This window comes from Nerophis lumbriciformis, linkage group LG21 (genome assembly GCF_033978685.3).
Source record: "Nerophis lumbriciformis linkage group LG21, RoL_Nlum_v2.1, whole genome shotgun sequence".
Lineage (NCBI taxonomy): Eukaryota > Metazoa > Chordata > Actinopteri > Syngnathiformes > Syngnathidae > Nerophis > Nerophis lumbriciformis.
This window is the reverse complement of record NC_084568.2, coordinates 19537797-19556137: the sequence shown is the minus strand read 5'-3', so window position 1 is coordinate 19556137 and position 18341 is coordinate 19537797. Positions and strand designations below refer to the sequence as shown.

Here is an 18341-nt window from a genome sequence, read left to right as displayed (position 1 = left end):
TGTTTTTTTTCCAGTAAGTACCTGCAATATCATCCTTAGATCAGACATGCTGTGTAGTTTTCTGCCCGTCATTAATTTTTCTTTCACTTTTCATTTATTGTTTTTGTGCTGTGCCATGCGCCATTTTTCCTGACACAAAATCACCACGCTCAAGACCGTCCCGTCGACATACATATATCGTGGAGATGTGCGTCGCTATGGCTACAGTTGCTTAGCAGCCACATAAACCTCCCCCCCCTCCTTCTCACCGCGTCGTAAGTTAATTGGCCTGTGTTGGTTGCTGTGGCGATATTGCCTGTGATGGTTGCCGTTAGCGATTGTTTTTGTTTTGTTTTTTTAATTCATTTTTGGGACCGTTGCCTTGATTCACCATGCTCAACTGCATGGCGGGTTACTGTGGCGACCGTGAACTGTGTTTGGTGCGTTGTGAGTTTCCTCTTATTATTTTGTCGTGGTTTGAATCCTTGCAAACACTGATCAATAAGTCACATCACCTCCGTATCTGTAAGGAACTGATTATCATGACATGTTCCAAATTTCAATACAACCAAAACAAGTCCATCAAACATGGATGTAATACATTTGTTGTCGTTTTGTTTCTTCTTCTTTTTTTATCTGTCATGATTATCATTCTTACACTTTCCCTTTGTTTAGTTGGTCGGTGTGGTAGTTTTCTGTGAGGTCATGAGGGGGATTTTGTTTGCTATAACTCAATTCCATGTGATTTTGTGCTTGAACGTTGGTTGTTTTTGTGAGACTGGAAATGCAATGATTGTGTTTGTCTACATTGTGGAGCAGGTAATGTTTACGTCCAAAGATGTGTGTTAATGTACAGTCGCGATCAAAAGTTGACATACACTTGTAAAGAACATAATGTCATGGCTGTCTCGAGTTTCCAATACTTTCTAAAACTCTTATTTTTTTGTGATAGAGTGATTGGAGCACATACTTGTTGGTCACAAAAAACATTCATGAAGTTTGGTTCTTTTATGAATTTATTATGAGTCTACTGAAGATGTGAGCAAATCTGCTGGGTCAAAAGTATACATACCGCAATGTTAATATTTGGTTACATGTCCCTTGGCAAGTTTCACTGCAATAAGGCGCTTTTGGTAGCCATCCACAAGCTTCTGGTTGAATTTTTGACCACTCCTCTTGACAAAATTGGTGCAGTTCAGCTAAATTTGTTGGTTTTCTGACATGGACTTGTTTCTTCAGCATTGTCCACACGTCTAAGTCAGGACTTTGGGAAGACCATTCTAAAACCTTAATTCTAGCCTGATTTAGCCATTCCTTTACCACTTTTGACATGTGTTTGGGGTCATTGTCCTGTTGGAACACCCAACTGCGCCCTCCGGGCTGATGATTTTAGGTTGTTCTGAAGAATTTGGAGGTAATCCTCCTTTTTCATTGTCCCATTTACTCTCTGTAAAGCACCAGTTTCATTGGCAGCAAAACAGGCCCGGAGCATAATACTACCACCACCATGCTCGATGGTACGTATGGTGTTCCTGGGTTTAAAGGCCTCACCTTTTCTCCTCCAAACAAATTGCTGGGTATTGTGGCCAAACAGCTCAATTTTTGTTTCATCTGACCACAGAACTTTCCTCCAGAAGGTCTTATCTTTGGCCATGTGATGTCAGATGAAACAAAAATGTAGCTGTTTGGCCACAATACCCAGCAATATGTTTTGAGGAAAAAAGGTGAGGCCTTTAATCCCAGGAACACCAATCCTACCGTCTATCATGGTGGTGGTAGTATTATGCTCTCGGCCTGTTTTGCTGCCAATGGAACTGGTGCTTTAAATGGGGCAATGAAAAAGGAGGATTACCTCCAAAATCTTCAGGACAACCTAAAATCATCAGCCCGGAGGTTGGGTCTTGGGCGCAGTTGGGTGTTCCAACAGGACAATGACCCCAGACACACGTCAAAAGTGGTAAAGGAATGGCTAAATCAGGCTACAATTAAGGTTTTAGAATGGTCTTCCCAAAGTCCTGACTTAAAAGTGTGGACCAAACTTCATGAATGTTTTTTGTGACCAACAAGTATGTGCTCCAATCACTCTATCACAAAACAATAAGAGTTGTAGAAAGTATTGAAAACTCAAGACAGCCATGACATTATGTTCTTTACAAGTGTATGTAAACTTTTGATCGTGAGACTAAATGAAATGAAGCATATTCTCCTGACAGTCAGCGTCCTCTGAAGTGGACGTTTGTTTGTCCACTGAATCTAGGGAAAATAGCCGTAGTGCGCGTCCGCAAAAGTCCACTGTCAAGGACGCTTTCTGTCAGGAGGTGTTTAAATTTATGTCAAGAGACAGAAGAAGAAGAATCAAGTGTTTATTTCTGAGACACTACTTTTGAAGGTTTCGGGTAAAGCTGTTTGGTTTATGTGACATGTGCTGAGGAACTGCATTCCTCTTAAGGAATTCTGGGAGACCAAAACATCAAATTTTTGATAAATGTCGTCACTGTCCAACCAAGAAGCATGTATCTTCTCAGACTTCGACAGATTTCCAGAAATCGAAAAAACCCAGGCAAAGAATAAAAAATTTAATAACCAAATGGCGTAGCATAGCCTTAGTGGTCTGTATGATTATGCCAGCACATGCTAGCTAATGCATGCACCATCAACTATGCAATAGGATGCGAGTGTTTTGGGCGTTCTCTAACACCTGTCAACATTTGCATTTTGAAATATGGGAAATTTCACATGGAGAAAAAAAAAATATATATATATATATATATATATATATATATATATATATGTACATACAGTACAGGCCAAAAGTTTGGACACACCTTCTCATTCAATGTGTTTTCTTTATTTTCATGACTATTTACATTGTAGATTGTCACTGAAGGCATCAAAACTATGAATGAACACTTGTGGAGTTATGTACTTAACAAAAAAAGGTGAAATAACTGAAAACTTGTTTTATATCCTAGTTTCTTCAAAATAGCCACCCTTTGCTCTGATTACTTTTTCGCACACTCTTGGCATTCTCTCGATGAGCTTCAAGAGGTAGTCACCTGAAATGGTTTTCATGTCACAGGTGTGCTTGAAGCTCATCGAGAGAATGCCAAGAGTGTGCAAAGCAGTAATCAGCGCAAAAGGTGACTATTTTGAAGGACCTAGAATATAAAACTTGTTTTTAGTTATTTCACCTTTTTTTGTTAAGTACATAACTCCACATGTGTTCATTCATAGTTTTGATGCCTTCAGTGACAATCTACAATGTAAATAGTCATGAAAATAAAGAAAACACATTGAATGAGAAGGTGTGTCCAAACTTTTGGCCTGTAATATATATATGTATGTATGTATGTATGTATGTATGTATGTATGTACTGTATGTATGTATGTATGTATGTATGTATGTATGTGTGTATATATGTATGTATGTATCTATGTATGTATGTATGTATCTATGTATATATATATGTATGTATGTATGTATGTATGTGTGTATATACAGTATGTATGTATGTATCTATGTACGTATACGTATATATACTGTATATGTATGTATATATATATATATATATATATATATATATATATATATATATATATATATATATATATTTATATATATACATATGCATGCATGCATGCATGCTGGAGTCTATCCCGGCTGCACTCAGTTAGAAGGCGGGGTACAACCCTGACAAGTCGCCACCTCATCGCAGGGCCAATACAGATAGACAGACAACATTCTTATATATATGTATATACATATATAAATGTGTATTTTATTTATAGTTATACATATGTTATTTTATTATTATATTCATGTTTATTAATTATATTGAATTGAAAATGCGTGTTGGCCCAAGGAATTGGTTCAGTGTTCAGGCTTGTCACTTACCGCTGTCTCGCAGGGAGCTCGTGCACACACACACACAAACCCATACACAATTTGCCTTGTTGTTGTTGTTGTTATAGAATTGTTTTATTTTATCTTAAAAAATGCAATTTGGAGATACATGCTCTTGTTGGACAATGACCATATGTTTATTTAGAATTTTTATTCAACCTACATTTGTCCTGCTCAGTGAAACCAGGCATCTGCATGCGACCAACAAGAAGTAGGACATAAAAAGTACTTATTATAATATAGAGTACATTTTTCAACATTTAGATAAACTAATATGCAGTATTTTTATCAGTTCTGCCTTAGAGACGAGTAGAAATACTTCCATCAAAATTAAACTAATATAATAAGGGGAAAATAAAAATAATAAAAAAATTAAATTAAATAAAAATTGATGGTCTCTCCTCCAAAGTCAACTGGGATATGCTCCAGCTCACCCGTGACACTGAATAGGTTAAACCATGCAAAATGAACAATAAAAGAGTAATGGTAGTAATAAAATATATCCATCCATTCCATATATTGCTTGTCCTCATTTGTCTCACAGATGAAGCTGGAGCCTATACCAGCTGAAGGGCGAGAGGCAGAGTGCCCCCTGGACTGGTGGCCAGCCAATCACAGGACAAACCATGCAGTGTTTATCATGAAATACAATAAAATAAAATGTAAAAGCTAACAAAATAAAGTCAATTTTGGTAGTAATTTAAAAAGAAATGTATTTTAAAAAGTACTCCTATTTACTTAAAAGGATGAAACAGGCCCTGTTTAAAAAAAAAAAATGGTGATGCTGATATTTTGTAAAAAAAAAAAAATAAATAAATAAAAATAAACATTTTTGCACAAAAACTAGTAAGGGGGGTTTTCTTTGCACCAATATGTACTTTGAACGTTGTTTTAAAAAATAATTACAAACAAAGTGCTCTGAATGACTTGCAGCCAGCCAAAATAGGCTTTTAATATTCATCAGGTACCACAATATGTAAATCTCCTTTACGGATGTGTATTTTGGTACCTCGGAAAACTAAATTGTGTGAAAACCAAAGCAATTATTCCGAGAATGAATTATCTAAATCTGTTCTAAACACATTAAAATACAAACACAAAATAGGAAATGATTATAGTTTTCCATGAGAAAAAACGATGGCAAATACATACAGTACAGGCCAAAAGTTTGGACACACCTTCTCATTTCAATGCGTTTTCTTTATTTTCATGACTATTTACATTGCAGATTGTCACTGAAGGCATCAAAACTATGACACCTGTGAAGTGTCATAGTGTCATTTCAGGTGAATACCTCTTGAAGCTCATCAAGAGAATGCCAAGAGTGTGCAAAGCAGTAATCAGAGCAAAGGGTGGCTATTTTGAAGAAACTAAAACATTGTTTTCAGTTATTTCACCTTTTTTTGTGAAGTACATAACTCCACATGTGTTCATTCATAGTTTTGATGCCTTCAGTGACAATCTACAATGTAAATAGTCATGAAAATAAAGAAAACACATTGAATGAGAAGGTGTGTCCAAACTTTTGGCCTGTACTGTACATGAAATGGATGAATGAGCATTTATTGAAGACTGGTTGGCGAATATGGTGACGTGTGGAGAGGAAGAAGGGGAAAAGCCACATGTACTTTACCACAAGTTCTTTCTTGAATTCAGTAGTGTTCTCACCTTCTTTTCGAAGGTTTTACAACTTTCTTTGGCCCAATAATGGCTTATTTTGCTGGCATAGATAATTTAAAAAAGGCACAGAGACTGAGTCCCTGTCCACACACGGATCAACAATGCCCATATCGAGAAATGATGACGACATAATGCATAAGCCACACCCCCACGTGGCGCTGTAAACATATACAGACAGAAATACTGGAAGGTCTTCCCTCACAACACCGGTAACCTCACTAAAACCCACATTACGCTAAAACTGAAGGAGATCTAGAGTCGAGCTGTGGCAGTTGGTCGACGTGTCTTCCTGACATGATGAACTGAGCGCGGTTGTAAGAGTTTCTAGTACGCTTTTGTGAAAATGAGTTTATAAATGACGGTTCGTCGTTATCAGAATGTCGTAGCTTGTCCACATAATGATGGGTGAATGGAGGAGAATTTGGCATTAAAACTAAAAAGTAAAGACAACTTCAGATTGATTTCTTTGGACAGAAATAGAGCAAACATATTCTGAAAATATCACAATAAAAATATAGAAAAAAATACCGGCAGCGGTAAAGTTTAGATCCATGAAGGAAAGAAGAAAGTGAATGAATGTTTATAACTGAATACATTTACATATGCATAAAAATGTGTTTTCTTTTGTATTCTTTTTTTTTAATGAATTAAGTAACGTTTATCACAACCTTTTTCCAAAACACAATATAGAATGTGAGATATAACAGGATAGAAAATACATTCATAATTTGTTTTCAAAATGGTTACAAAAAAGTGGAACCCCAAAAATTTACCGTGGGACCCCATTTTGAAAATTCCTAGCACCAACACTGATGGAGTATTGGTGCGTGCAAAACAGCAGCAGTAATATTCCGATATTGTCCAACTCTTTAATTACCGATACCGATATCAACCGATATCGATATCAACCGATATATACAGTCGTGGAATTAACACATTATTATGCCTAATTTGGACAACCAGGTATGGTGAAGATAAGGTACTTTTTTTAAAAATTAATAAAATAAAATAAGATAAATTAATTAAAAACATTTTCTTGAATAAAAAAGAAAGTAAAACAATATAAAAACAGTTACATAGAAACTAGTAATGAATGAAAATTAGTAAAATTAACTTTTGAAGGTTAGTACTATTAGTGGACCAGCAGCACGCACAATCATGTGTGCTTACGGACTGTATCCCTTGCAGACTGTATTGATATATATTGATATATAATGTAGAAAACCAGAATATTAATAACAGAAAGAAACAACCCTTTTGTGTGAATGAGTGTGAATGAGTGTAAATGGGGGAGGGAGGTTTTTGGGGTTGGTGCACTAATTGTAAGTGTATCTTGTGTTTTTTATGTTGATTTAATAAAAAAAAAAAAAAAAAAAAAAAACCGATACCGATAATTTCCGATATTACATTTTAACGCATTTATCAGCCGATAATATCGGGAGGCCGATATTATCGGACATCTCTAGTTCTAATACTAATCAAATATCATCCCGGGGGCCATAGATCATTCGGATCTTGACTTTGACACCCCTGCCTTAGTGAGTATGTGGCATACTCACTAGCTGTATTGACACTGCACTGACAATGTGTTGGTTGCAAAAAGTCACCACATACGACCTGCAATTTAAATTAATAACAAACATAATGTTGTTGTTGTTTTTTTAAAATAATAGCTATGCAGAAAGGACAATAAAACGTGCAACTCTCGTCAATGAGCCAAATAGTAAACAGGAAAATAAGATTAACATTATTTGGCGTTGTAAGATCAAAATCGTCCAACACTACAAAAGTTTTGGTACGTCTGCAGATGACCTGTTTGCAAAGAAAATGATGGCGCCTCAATCCCAAAATCTCAAAAATGCATAATGGAAGCGTACAAACCAAAGACATTGGCGTGAATACCTACCAGAATTCCTATTGTGCATGTTCTTAATTCATTTGCCTGCCAAAATGAGATTATTTATAAGAATGTGCGTACACTTGCAGCAGTATGACTGAGCTGCATGGATGCCATGACTGAGGTGGCCCTGCCAGCATGGTCAGTGTGTGGTTTGGTCCTTGCATTTTCTTTTCACGACTAGGAATTGAACAACCAAAGAATGATTGGTTTAATTACGTTTTATTTTGAAACACAAAAAACTAATGTTTAAAAACAAAGCGTTCTTCTTTTTTAATGTTGAAGAGCAATAACTACATGTAAAAAAAACAACAGTTGTATTTTCATTTTATATTTTGTGTAACCAAAATTAAAATCATGAGTCAGCATAAACGAAAAAACTCACCAAAAAAATAATTTTTTTTTCCTATTTCGACACCAGAACTAGAAGTTGCTACTAAAAACGGACTGTGGACTGGCATGTTCGTCCGTGTACCTTCCGTTCATTATATTTCCAATTCTTTGGAAATATAAAATTTGGGCCATTTTTTTCTATTTTCATTTCTGAAACAAAAGTTTAATTTAATTTATTTAATGAAACTTTTTTTAAACGACAATAGGACGCCTGCTGAACAAAGATGGTCTGTGCACCATTTGTTCATTCTATTTACAATTCTGAAACGCAAATCGAAAAATAAAATTAGGGCCGTTTTTTGATTTTTATTACATATGGCAGATTTCAAAACAAGCAAAAAAGGGTTGATTTTCATTCAAGTCTTGCCATCAAATTGGATTTTGTGCTGTTTTCCTTTTATGGTTTTTTATTTTTCCAGATAAACACAAAAATCGAATACATGTTCATCCAAAATGCAAACATGCCTGTTTATCTGTGTGATGACAAATTAAACCGGAAGCAGTACTTTAGCTTTTCCTTTGCATTTAACGTGTTTTAGCATGACGGTAACATCTTTGTTCAGCACGAGTCCTATTGTCGTTTTAAAAAAGTGTCATTAAATAGTTGTCCAACTTTTGTTTCAGAAATTAAAATAGAAAAAAATGGTCCAAAATGTGTTTTTTGACTTGCATTTAAGAATTGGAAATAAAATGAACGGAAGGTACGCTGACTCTTGTCTTTGCAGTCTATTCAATTAGACTTAGACTTCCTTTTTATTGTCATTCAAATTTGAACTTTACAGCACAGATAAGAACGAAATTTCGCTACATAAGCTCATGGTAGTGCAGGATAAAAAAGCAATAAGGTGCATATATAAATAAATAAATATATATAAATAATATATAAATATATATATAAAATAAATTTTTTTATTTATTTTATATATACTGTATATTTATATACTATTTATATATATATAAATATATTATTTATATATATAAATAAATAAATAGATTACTGTACAGATAAATATATTGCACTTTTTCACATGCGTCCACATTTATGGATGTATGTTATATTGCCTTTTTTATTCCAGCGAGTTAATCCATTTTGGGGGGAGTTGAGGGGATAATTTAATTATGATGCGTTCAAGAGTCTAACGGCTTGAGGGATAGGTTAAAAAAGGATTTGCAAATCATTCTGTTTTTATTTACGATTCACACAACGTGCCAACTTCACTGGTTTGGGGTTTTGTATTTCAAAATAAAATTCAAAGAAACTATTCCTTTTTTTTTTTGTTTGTTTGTTTTTCCAATTCCCATTCATGGAGAAAAAAAAATGTATTGACCAAAACATACACTAACCCAGCCTGGGTACAAGCAGTGTGCATTAACACTACTAAGAATGAGCGTAAACAAATGTCTACTTATTTCATGTGCTTTAAAATGCCTTTTTTTTGTCTTTCCCTTTCTCTCCTCTTTCTGTCTCTCTCAATTTGTTTTGTTTACCTCCAGAAGAATTTAGGAGTTCAATCAAGAGAAAAAAAAACCACCTGGGGGGATGTCCCGGCCTTGTTTGGTTGTTTGACCAACCATGTTAGCACAGGAGCGTCGCCTCACAAAAGCGGCGTCACGTGCTAAACGCTTTCCTCGAGCAGCAGCCAAACGCAGTAACGTTATCATCAAAAAGCATACCGAGCGGCTGAATGAGTTCCTAATCATTCCACAGCGGGATACATTCATACGATGTACATATTCTAGTGTCAGTGTTCTACATGTTAAAAGAAAAACCACATCACTGGTGAGATGTGATACTGAACAGGGTTCTACTGTATAGTGATTTGTGTCCGAAGGGGAATGGAAATATATTCTGTGTGACCACGACTGGTCATTTTGTTATGTAGTTAGTTTGATTTTTATGATGGGCTTTTAAAACGGAAAGACGCTTGAGTAGATTCTGCTGTACAAAAAAAAAAAAAAAAAATACTACTTTTCAAATTCACAAAGTGGAAGGAAGGGCTGGGATATTTTATATCTTTTATGTTGTATGCTTAATTTGTTTAGTAATCAACTTGATGAAAAGTACCGGTATGTGCATTTTTTTTTTTTTTAACTAATTTAAGAAAAGAAGATAATGGATTCCTTCAAGACAATGAATATACTTATTATAGAGTTTTTAATGACATAAATTTAAGGACATGTTTCTTTATTTATTCTCTACAATCGCTGTTTTAAAACAATAAAGTACAATTTAGAAGAAAACGTTGTGGTTTGAATGTGTGAACACTTTGAAATTGATGTTGCTCTAACTTGTGGTCTTTCCCTTCTACGGTTTTCTAGAAAAGTGCAGAGGAGCAAGATAACGTCAATGAAACAAATGGTAACACTTTAGTATGGGGAACATATTCACCATTAATTAGTTGCTTATTAACATGCAAATTAGTAACATTGGCTCTTAATTAGTCATTATTAAGTACTTATTAATGCCTTATTCTGCATTGCCGTATTATAACCCTAACCTAGGGGTCGGCAAGCCAAAATGTTGAAAGAGCCATATTGGACCAAAAATACAAAAACAAATCTGTCTGGAGCCGCAAAAAATTAAAAGCCATATTACATACAGATAGTGTGTCATGAGATATAAATTGAATTAAGATGACTTAAAGGAAACTAAATGACCTCAAATATACCTACAAATGAGGCATAATGATGCAATATGTACATATAGCTAGCCTAAATAGCATGTTAGCAACGATTAGCTTGCAGTCATGCAGTGACCAAATATGTCTGATTAGCACTCCACACAAGTCAATAACATCAACAAAACTCACCTTTGTGCATTCATGCACAACGTTAAAAGTTTAGTGGACAAAATGAGACAGAAAAAGAAGTGGCATAAAACACGTCCTAGAAAGTCAGAGAAAGTTATACATGTAAACAAACTACAGTGAGTTCAAGGACCGCCAAAATTAGTAGGACAAAACGGTGCTCGCCAAATACTCGAATAAGTGAAGCATGTTTAATATAAACAGTGTGATTTATAACAATTAGGGAGGTTTGTGTCATGTTTGTCCTCCTACAGAAACCATATTAAAACAAAAAATATTTTATTTTTCCCCCTCATCTTTTTCCATTTTTCATACATTTTTGAAAAAGCTCCAGAGAGCCACTAGGGCGGCGCTAAAGAGCCGCATGCGGCTCTAGAGCCCCGGGTTGCCGACCCCTGCCCTAACCCTAACCAAATAACTCTTAATTAAGTCTTTGTTACTTAGAATATGTTCCCCTACTGTCCAAATAGGGTTAGGGTTAGAGCAGTGGTTCTTAACCTTGTTGGAGGTACCGAACCCCACCTGTTTCATATGCGCATTCACCAAACCCTTCTTTAGTGAAAAATAAAATTGTGTTTATTTTCAAATATCAAGACAAAGTTATATGTTTTTGGTAACACTTTAGTATGGGGAACATATTCTAAGTAACAAAGACTTAATTTAGAGTTTTTTGGACACTAGAGGAACATATTCTAAGTAACAAAGATTTACTTTAGAGTTATTTGGTTAGGGTTAGGGCCAGGGTTAGAGGGTTAGGGTTATAATAAGGCCATGCCGAATATGGCATTAATAAGTACTTAATAATGACTAGTTAAGAGCCAATATGTTACTAATTTGCATGTTAATAAGCAACTAATTAATGGTGAATATGTTCCCCATACTAAAGTGTTACCATGTTTTATTTTACTGGTGCATAAAATGAACCGTGCATGAACATCACCTTGTTCATAGAACAAAACCAACACAGTGCATAAACTCACAACAAATTACACACCTGCAAATCAGTCTGACTTCAGTTGTTGCCGTAGCCGTAATACGCCGATAGGGAGAAGTTTGTATTTACACGATGAGTCGGGTGTGTTTGGACCTCCGCCGAACCCCTGAGCCCGACTCACTGAACCCCTAGGGTTCGGTCGAAACCAGGTTAAGAACCACTGGGTTAGAGTGGCAGGTCGTGAGTTCAAACCCTGGCCGAGTCATACCAAAGACTATGAAAATGGGACCCATTAACTCTCAGCATCAAGGGCTGGAATTGGGGGTTAATGTTAGGATTGAGTTCAAGGGTGGACCCCGGGATGCAGAGAATGGAGGCAAGGTATGTGATAAAAAATGAAAATATTTAATAAGTCCAAAATGGTAACTAAGGGTGATGGGGCAAAAGTGCACACCATGGGAAATATAACAAAAGTAGTCTCTTTCAGAGGTTGGCGGAGCAAAGGTCAGGACGCACACAGCGTGGCAAAAACTAGTCCTCTCAAAACAAGGTGGCTAGGAAAACAAAAACACAACGAGGTCAATATTACAGAAATATGCGAAGGCAACATACCAGGGAAGCAGAATCAAGGTAGCACATGTCAGAGCAGAGTTCAGGAACATTAACCGGCAGGGACCAGCTGGTGGAGACGCGCTTAAATGCTACCAGGAAGTGATTAGCAGCAGGTGTGCCTCGTTGGGGACAAAAGACTGAGGAAGAAACTGAAAAACCAATAGAGAAGGCAGGGAGAAGACAACAAACATAACAGTTAAATCACTAAAAATGATTCCCGGGTGTGGCCACCGCTGCTGCTCACTGCTCCCCTCACCTCCCAGGGGGTGATCAAGGGTAATGGGTCAAATGCAGAGAATAATTTCGCCACACCGAGTGTGTGTGTGACAATCATTGGTACTTTAACTTTACAAATAACTCTAAATTAAGTCTTTTGTTACTTAGAATATACTAAAAGTGTTACCAAACAAATAAAAGGGGTGTAAATATGAATTTTCAGCATACTACCGACTCTTGCTGTGAGCTAATGTGGAATATGTGTGATTGTGAAGAGACAGCTGGTGTGCGTAAAAGCATTCTGGGTTTGGCCGGACGTGTCCAAACGTGCTCACTTTGGCATGTCTGAGGCGCGACTCGTGTCTCATTTGTGCTGAAAAGTGTGGCTGGAAATGTAAAAAAAAAAAAAAAAAAAAGTCTGTCAGCAACCAACGTTAATCAAAATCCAAACTAATGCTTGACTGACTGTTTAAAAAGCATGCAGTAATTGTAATGTGGGAAAAGTGTATGGAGAGGTAGTTTGCAGTCTGCAAATACAGTGCAGCATACTGATGATGTTTACCATTTTGGCAACCAAATTTTTTTTATTTTTTTTCCAAGACACCAATCTGTATGATGCGGTGCTCTGCGGCAGCAAACTGCAACCTTCAATAATAAAGACGGAAATATGAAACCTTCTGGTCACAGCTTGGCAACGTTAACATAAAGCGGCGCTTAAAATGGAAAAGAAGGAGCAGTAACTTCACAAGAATCAAATCGTACTCCATCCATCCATTTTCTACCGCTTGTCCCTTTTGGGGTCGACGGGGGATGCTTGAGCCTATCTCAGCTGCATTGGGGCGGAGGGCGGGGTACACCCTGGACAAGTCACCACCTCATCACAGGGCCAACACAGATAGACAGACAACATTCACACTCACATTCACACACTAGGGCCAATTTAGTGTTGCCAATCAACCTATCCCCAGGTGCATGTCTTTGGCGGTGGGAGGAAGCCCGGAGGGAACCCACGCAGTCATGGGGAGAACATGCAAATTCCACACAGAAAGATCCCGAGCCCGGGATTGAACCCAGGACTACTCAGGACCTTCGTATTGTGAGGCACATGCACTAACCCCTGTGACACCGTGCTGCCCCAGGTGCGTGTCTTTCAGAGAAAATAAAGTCACATTCTTATGAGAAAAGAGTTGTGACTGTTTTTAGCTTTTAACTTTTTGAACTGTTTTTAACTTTTAAACTGTTTTTTATCCAACAAACTGTTTTTAGGGTAATTTATATTTTCTTTTTAAATGTGTATTTTTATTTCTGTTTTAAATGTTAGTTTTTAGTCTGTCCTTTGCCTCTATTTCTTTGTGGTGTACAGCCCTTTGCTTTTCAACTGTGCTTGTTTTTAAAGGGCTTTATAAATAAAGTTGGTATGGTAATCAAATGCAGATATTTTTCTTATGCCTTCTGATCTCTCTCTCTCTCTCTCTCTCTCTATGTCCACTACTTGCTGTACATATCCTACCAAGTCAGACCTGCACTGTTTCAATATCCATTTCTCTGTTCTCAATTGTTGATGACTGATGATAACAAACCCCTCCTCCCCCGAATTGTAAATAATTCAATGTATACAACCTGATGATTATCTTGTGTGATGACTGTATTATGATGATAGTATATATGATAGTATATATCTGTATCATGAATCAATTTAAGTGGAACCCGACTTAAACAAGTTGAAAAACTTATTCGGGTGTTACCATTTAGTGGTCAATTGTACGGAATATGGACTTCACTGTGCAACCTACTAATAAAAGTCTCAATCAATCAATCAATCAATCAATGGTATGGTATGGTGATCTTACAAGAAAAAAAGTCAACTTTTCATGAGAATAAAGTCATATTGTTACGAGGGGGAAACGTCGAATGTTGATACTTTTTTTAAAGGTCATACTATAGTGAAAGAATAAAGTTGCAGTTTTCGGTAAATTAGAAGATGTGTGAGGAAAAAATGGCTAAAATGTGTACCGTTTAAAAAAAAAAAAATCAACAGCAAACAAAAGAGAGAAATAAATATGTATATTTACATAAATATATACAGTCTGCCCTTCAAACCTGCACAAATGGAGCATAGCAGAGACACCAGCATGCCCACTGTGCTCCAAGCGAGGAACCCTGGAACAGTGCTGTACAAAGGCACTTGGAGATGGAAGGTACAGGTGGAGGCATGACCAAGTCCTGAAGACCATCGCTGAAGCCTGTCAGGCTTGTCCCTGACAGTCTGGCTATGTCTCAGTTTTTCCTCTGTGTTTGTCTTTGTTTCCTGTCTTTAGTTCCTGTCAGCACTCTTATTTTGGTTGTTTCCTGATTGTCTCCCTGAGTGCTTTTTCCCCTCAGCTGTGGCTGATTGGCACCGGGCCACACCTGGTGTCAATCAGCCAGCTGCTATTTAGACCTGCTTTGTCCTCCACTCTGCGCTGGATTATTGTCGCTACTACCTAGCCTACTCAGTGGCCTAGTGGTTAGAGTGTCCGCCCTGAGATCGGTAGGTTGTGAGTTCAAATCCCGGCCGAGTCATACCAAAGACTATAAAAATGGGACCCATTACCTCCCTGCTTGGCACTCAGCATCAAGGGTTGGAATTGGGGGTTGAATCACCAAAAATGATTCCCGGGCGCGGCCACCGCTGCTGCCCACTGTTCCCCTCACCTCCCAGGGGGTGATCAAGGGTGATGGGTCAAATGCAGAGAATAATCTCGCCACACCTAGTGTGTGTGTGACAATCATTGGTACTTTAACTTTAACTTAACTTTAACCTGTCATTTATACTTGTCGTTGTAGCTGTGTCTACTTCTGTTCACTCTGCTCATGCCATAGTCTCGTTTCTTGCCACGTAAGTGTTTGTTTTTTCACGTCACAGTAAGTGTAGTTTTTCATGTCCATAGTTTCTGTCTAAGTGTTAGTTTTGTTCATAGCCAAGTTTGTTCTCCGCCTTGTGCGCACCTTTTGTTTGTTTTTGGTTATAGTGTTAAATTAAATCATGTTTTCCTGCTCAATGCCTGCCGCCATCTCTGCAGCTTGGGGTTCGTCACCTATACACTCTGACAAAGCCATTAGCGCAGGACTGGCATGGCAAAACAGTTCCACCCCTCCAAGAAAACCATGGCATTTGTCAGAGCTGGGGACACGCCAACTCTTGCCAGAAGAACATCAGCAGGCATCCTGACGTCTGCAAGAGACTGGCAGTTGTTGGTGGACCTTGAAAACCAGCTGAAGTTCCCCAGTCAGTTCGCAGTCACCGCCCTGCGACCAGACATTGTCCTTGTGTCTGAGTCCACCAAACAAGCGGTGCTGCTGGAGCTGACAGTCCCATGGGAAGATCGCCTGGAAGAAGCCTTCGAGAGGAAGCTCTCCAAGTATGCAGGACTGGTCAGCGACTGTCAACAGGCTGGTTGGAGAGCAAGGTGTTTCCCTGTGGAGGTTGGATGCAGAGGATTTGCAGCCCGTTCCTTGGTCTGAGCCTTCAGCAGTTTGGGCATCGATTTAAGAGAGAAAGAGGAGAGCCATCCGGAGTACCACCAAAGCGGCGGAAAGGGTCTTGAGATGGTTGTGGCTCAAAAGAGGAGATCCTTGGAGTCATGGTAGATTGCTAGCCGTCTGGACACAAGCCAGGGGATTTAATCACCCCCGGTTGGCTCGCTTGGAGGAGGGCGTATGATCAGTTGAGAGACCCGAAAAGCCCAGTGAATCCAAGAGGTCACTGAGGATGTGTCCGGACTAGGCATCAGTAGATGTATGTACACAGCGAAGGACATAATGTCATGGCTGTCTTCCAATAATTTCTACAAATCTTATTTTTTTGTGATAGAGTGATTGGAGCACATACTTGTTGGTCACAAAAAACATTCATGAAGTTTGGTTCTTTTATGAATTTATTATGGGTCTACTGAAAATGTGACCAAATCTGCTGGGTCAAAAGTATACATACAGCAACATACATTATCAATTTTGGTGATGTAGAAAAGTTACAATCAAATCAAATTAGCTTCATGGCATGGCCTCTTAACTTCATGTGAGTGATTATGATTGACGACACCTGTTGACTTCTCTGAGCCCATTTAAATAGGGCTCATGTGATGCAGTCATTAGACTCAGTCACAAACGCGACAATGGGAAAGTCAAAGGAACTCAGTAGAGATCTGAAAAAACGAATCACTGACTTGAACAAGTCAAGAAAGTCACTTGGAGCCATTTCAAAGAAGCTTAAGGTCCCAAGAGCAATTGTGCAGACAATTGTTCGTAAGTATAAAGTGCATGGCACAGTTTTGTCACTGCCACGATCAGTTTGGGAAATTAATGCACAGCCTAAAATCAGCAAAATATATGTTAAATGTTATTTCAATGTGCCTGTTACTACAATACATATATACTTACAGTGTGTATATTAAACATGAATGTAGGTGTTTGGCTGTTTTTCAAGGCAGAATAGAGTGACTCCAATTCGATTGTAAGCTGACTTTTGACCACATTTATTTACTAGTTAGAATGTATTAGAAAAGAAAAGACACATGTGTGTGATAGGCACAAAATCTAATCAAATCTAATCAACTTTATTTATAAAGCACATTTAAAGTTTACCACAGGGGTAGCCAAGGTGCTGTACAATGGACAGGTTAAAAGATAATACGAGAACCGAGCAAATGCAACACAACACAAACAGAGCACGATAAAAAATAAATAAATAAAATAAATAAAACATAAAAACAGGTTCACATCAGGTGTATTATGGGGCACCATAGCAGGATGGATATCACTCAGTGTTAAAAGCCATGAAATAAAAGTATGTTTTTAAGAGAGATTTAAAAACAGGAAGAGAGGAGGCCTGTCTAACACTCAGAGGTAGGTCGTTCCAGAGCTTGGGAGCAGCAGCGGCGAAAGCTCTGTCACCTCTAAGCTTCAGCCTTGTGTCAGGGACCGTCAGTAGCAGCTGATCGGCTGATCTTAGGGCATACTTGCCAACCTTGAGACCTCCGATTTCGGGAGGTGGGGGGTGGGGGGGCGTGGTCGGGGTGGGGGGGCGTGGTTGGGGAGTGGCTAAGAGGGGAGGAGTATATTTACAGCTAGAATTCACCAAGTCAAGTATTTCATATATATATATATATATATATATATAAGAAATACTTGACTTTCAGTGAATTCTAGCTATATATATATATATTTATTTTATATATATATATATATATATATATATATATATATATATATATATATATATATATATATATATTATATATATATATATATATATATATATATAAATAAAAGAAATACTTGAATTTCAGTGTTCATTTATTTACACATATACACACACATAATACTCATCTACTCATTGTTGAGTTAAGTGTTGAATTGTCCATCCTTGTTCTATTCTGTCACTATTTTTCTAACCATGCTGAACACACTTTCGCAGGTACCCAGAAAGGTTTCGAGTACCACCAAAAAAACTAAATCTCTGAAGACAGTATAAAAATCTGTGTTAAAGGTGTACAAATACTGTTTGTATAATAAGCATGTTATTGTTTACAAATGAGGGTTAAGAGTTCAGTACTTAAAAAAAAAAAAAAAGAATGTGGCTTAAGTACAGTTTTTTAATTGAGCTGCTGCATTTTTTTGGTTGGGTTGTTTATTTATTTTGAGTAACTTCTACATTTCTAAAAGGGGGGGAATGTAATAGAGTGATCTATGTTTGTCTGTTGCCATCTCCTGGTGAATGTTGGCTATAGCGTACTGGGGTTACTTTTTGGTTGGCCAACGATTTACGTGGTGTTGCGCACCTGACGTCAAGTGTGTGAGTCTGTTCTGAAGTCTACAGAGAAGAGACGTACTTCATCACCTCGCCTGGTTATTGCCTCCAACTCAATATATTACAACAAC

At 37.5% G+C, this 18341-nt stretch overlaps 1 protein-coding gene across 5 annotated transcripts in view; it reads left to right on the top strand.

Moving 5' to 3' along the window:
* Positions 1–10082, top strand: part of LOC133621000 (CUGBP Elav-like family member 3) — a 111521-nt gene extending 101439 nt beyond the window's left edge. For 2 of the 5 annotated variants that reach the window (XM_061982755.1, XM_061982753.1), the window contains exon 14: positions 9348–10082. The gene's annotated coding sequence lies outside the window, so the exon portion shown is untranslated. Of the gene's footprint in view, positions 1–154; positions 255–9347 lie in introns of all 5 variants that reach the window. The other 3 variants (XR_009817595.1, XR_009817594.1, XM_061982754.1) reach the window with 3 other exon arrangements.
* The last annotated feature ends 8259 nt before the right edge of the window (positions 10083–18341 follow it).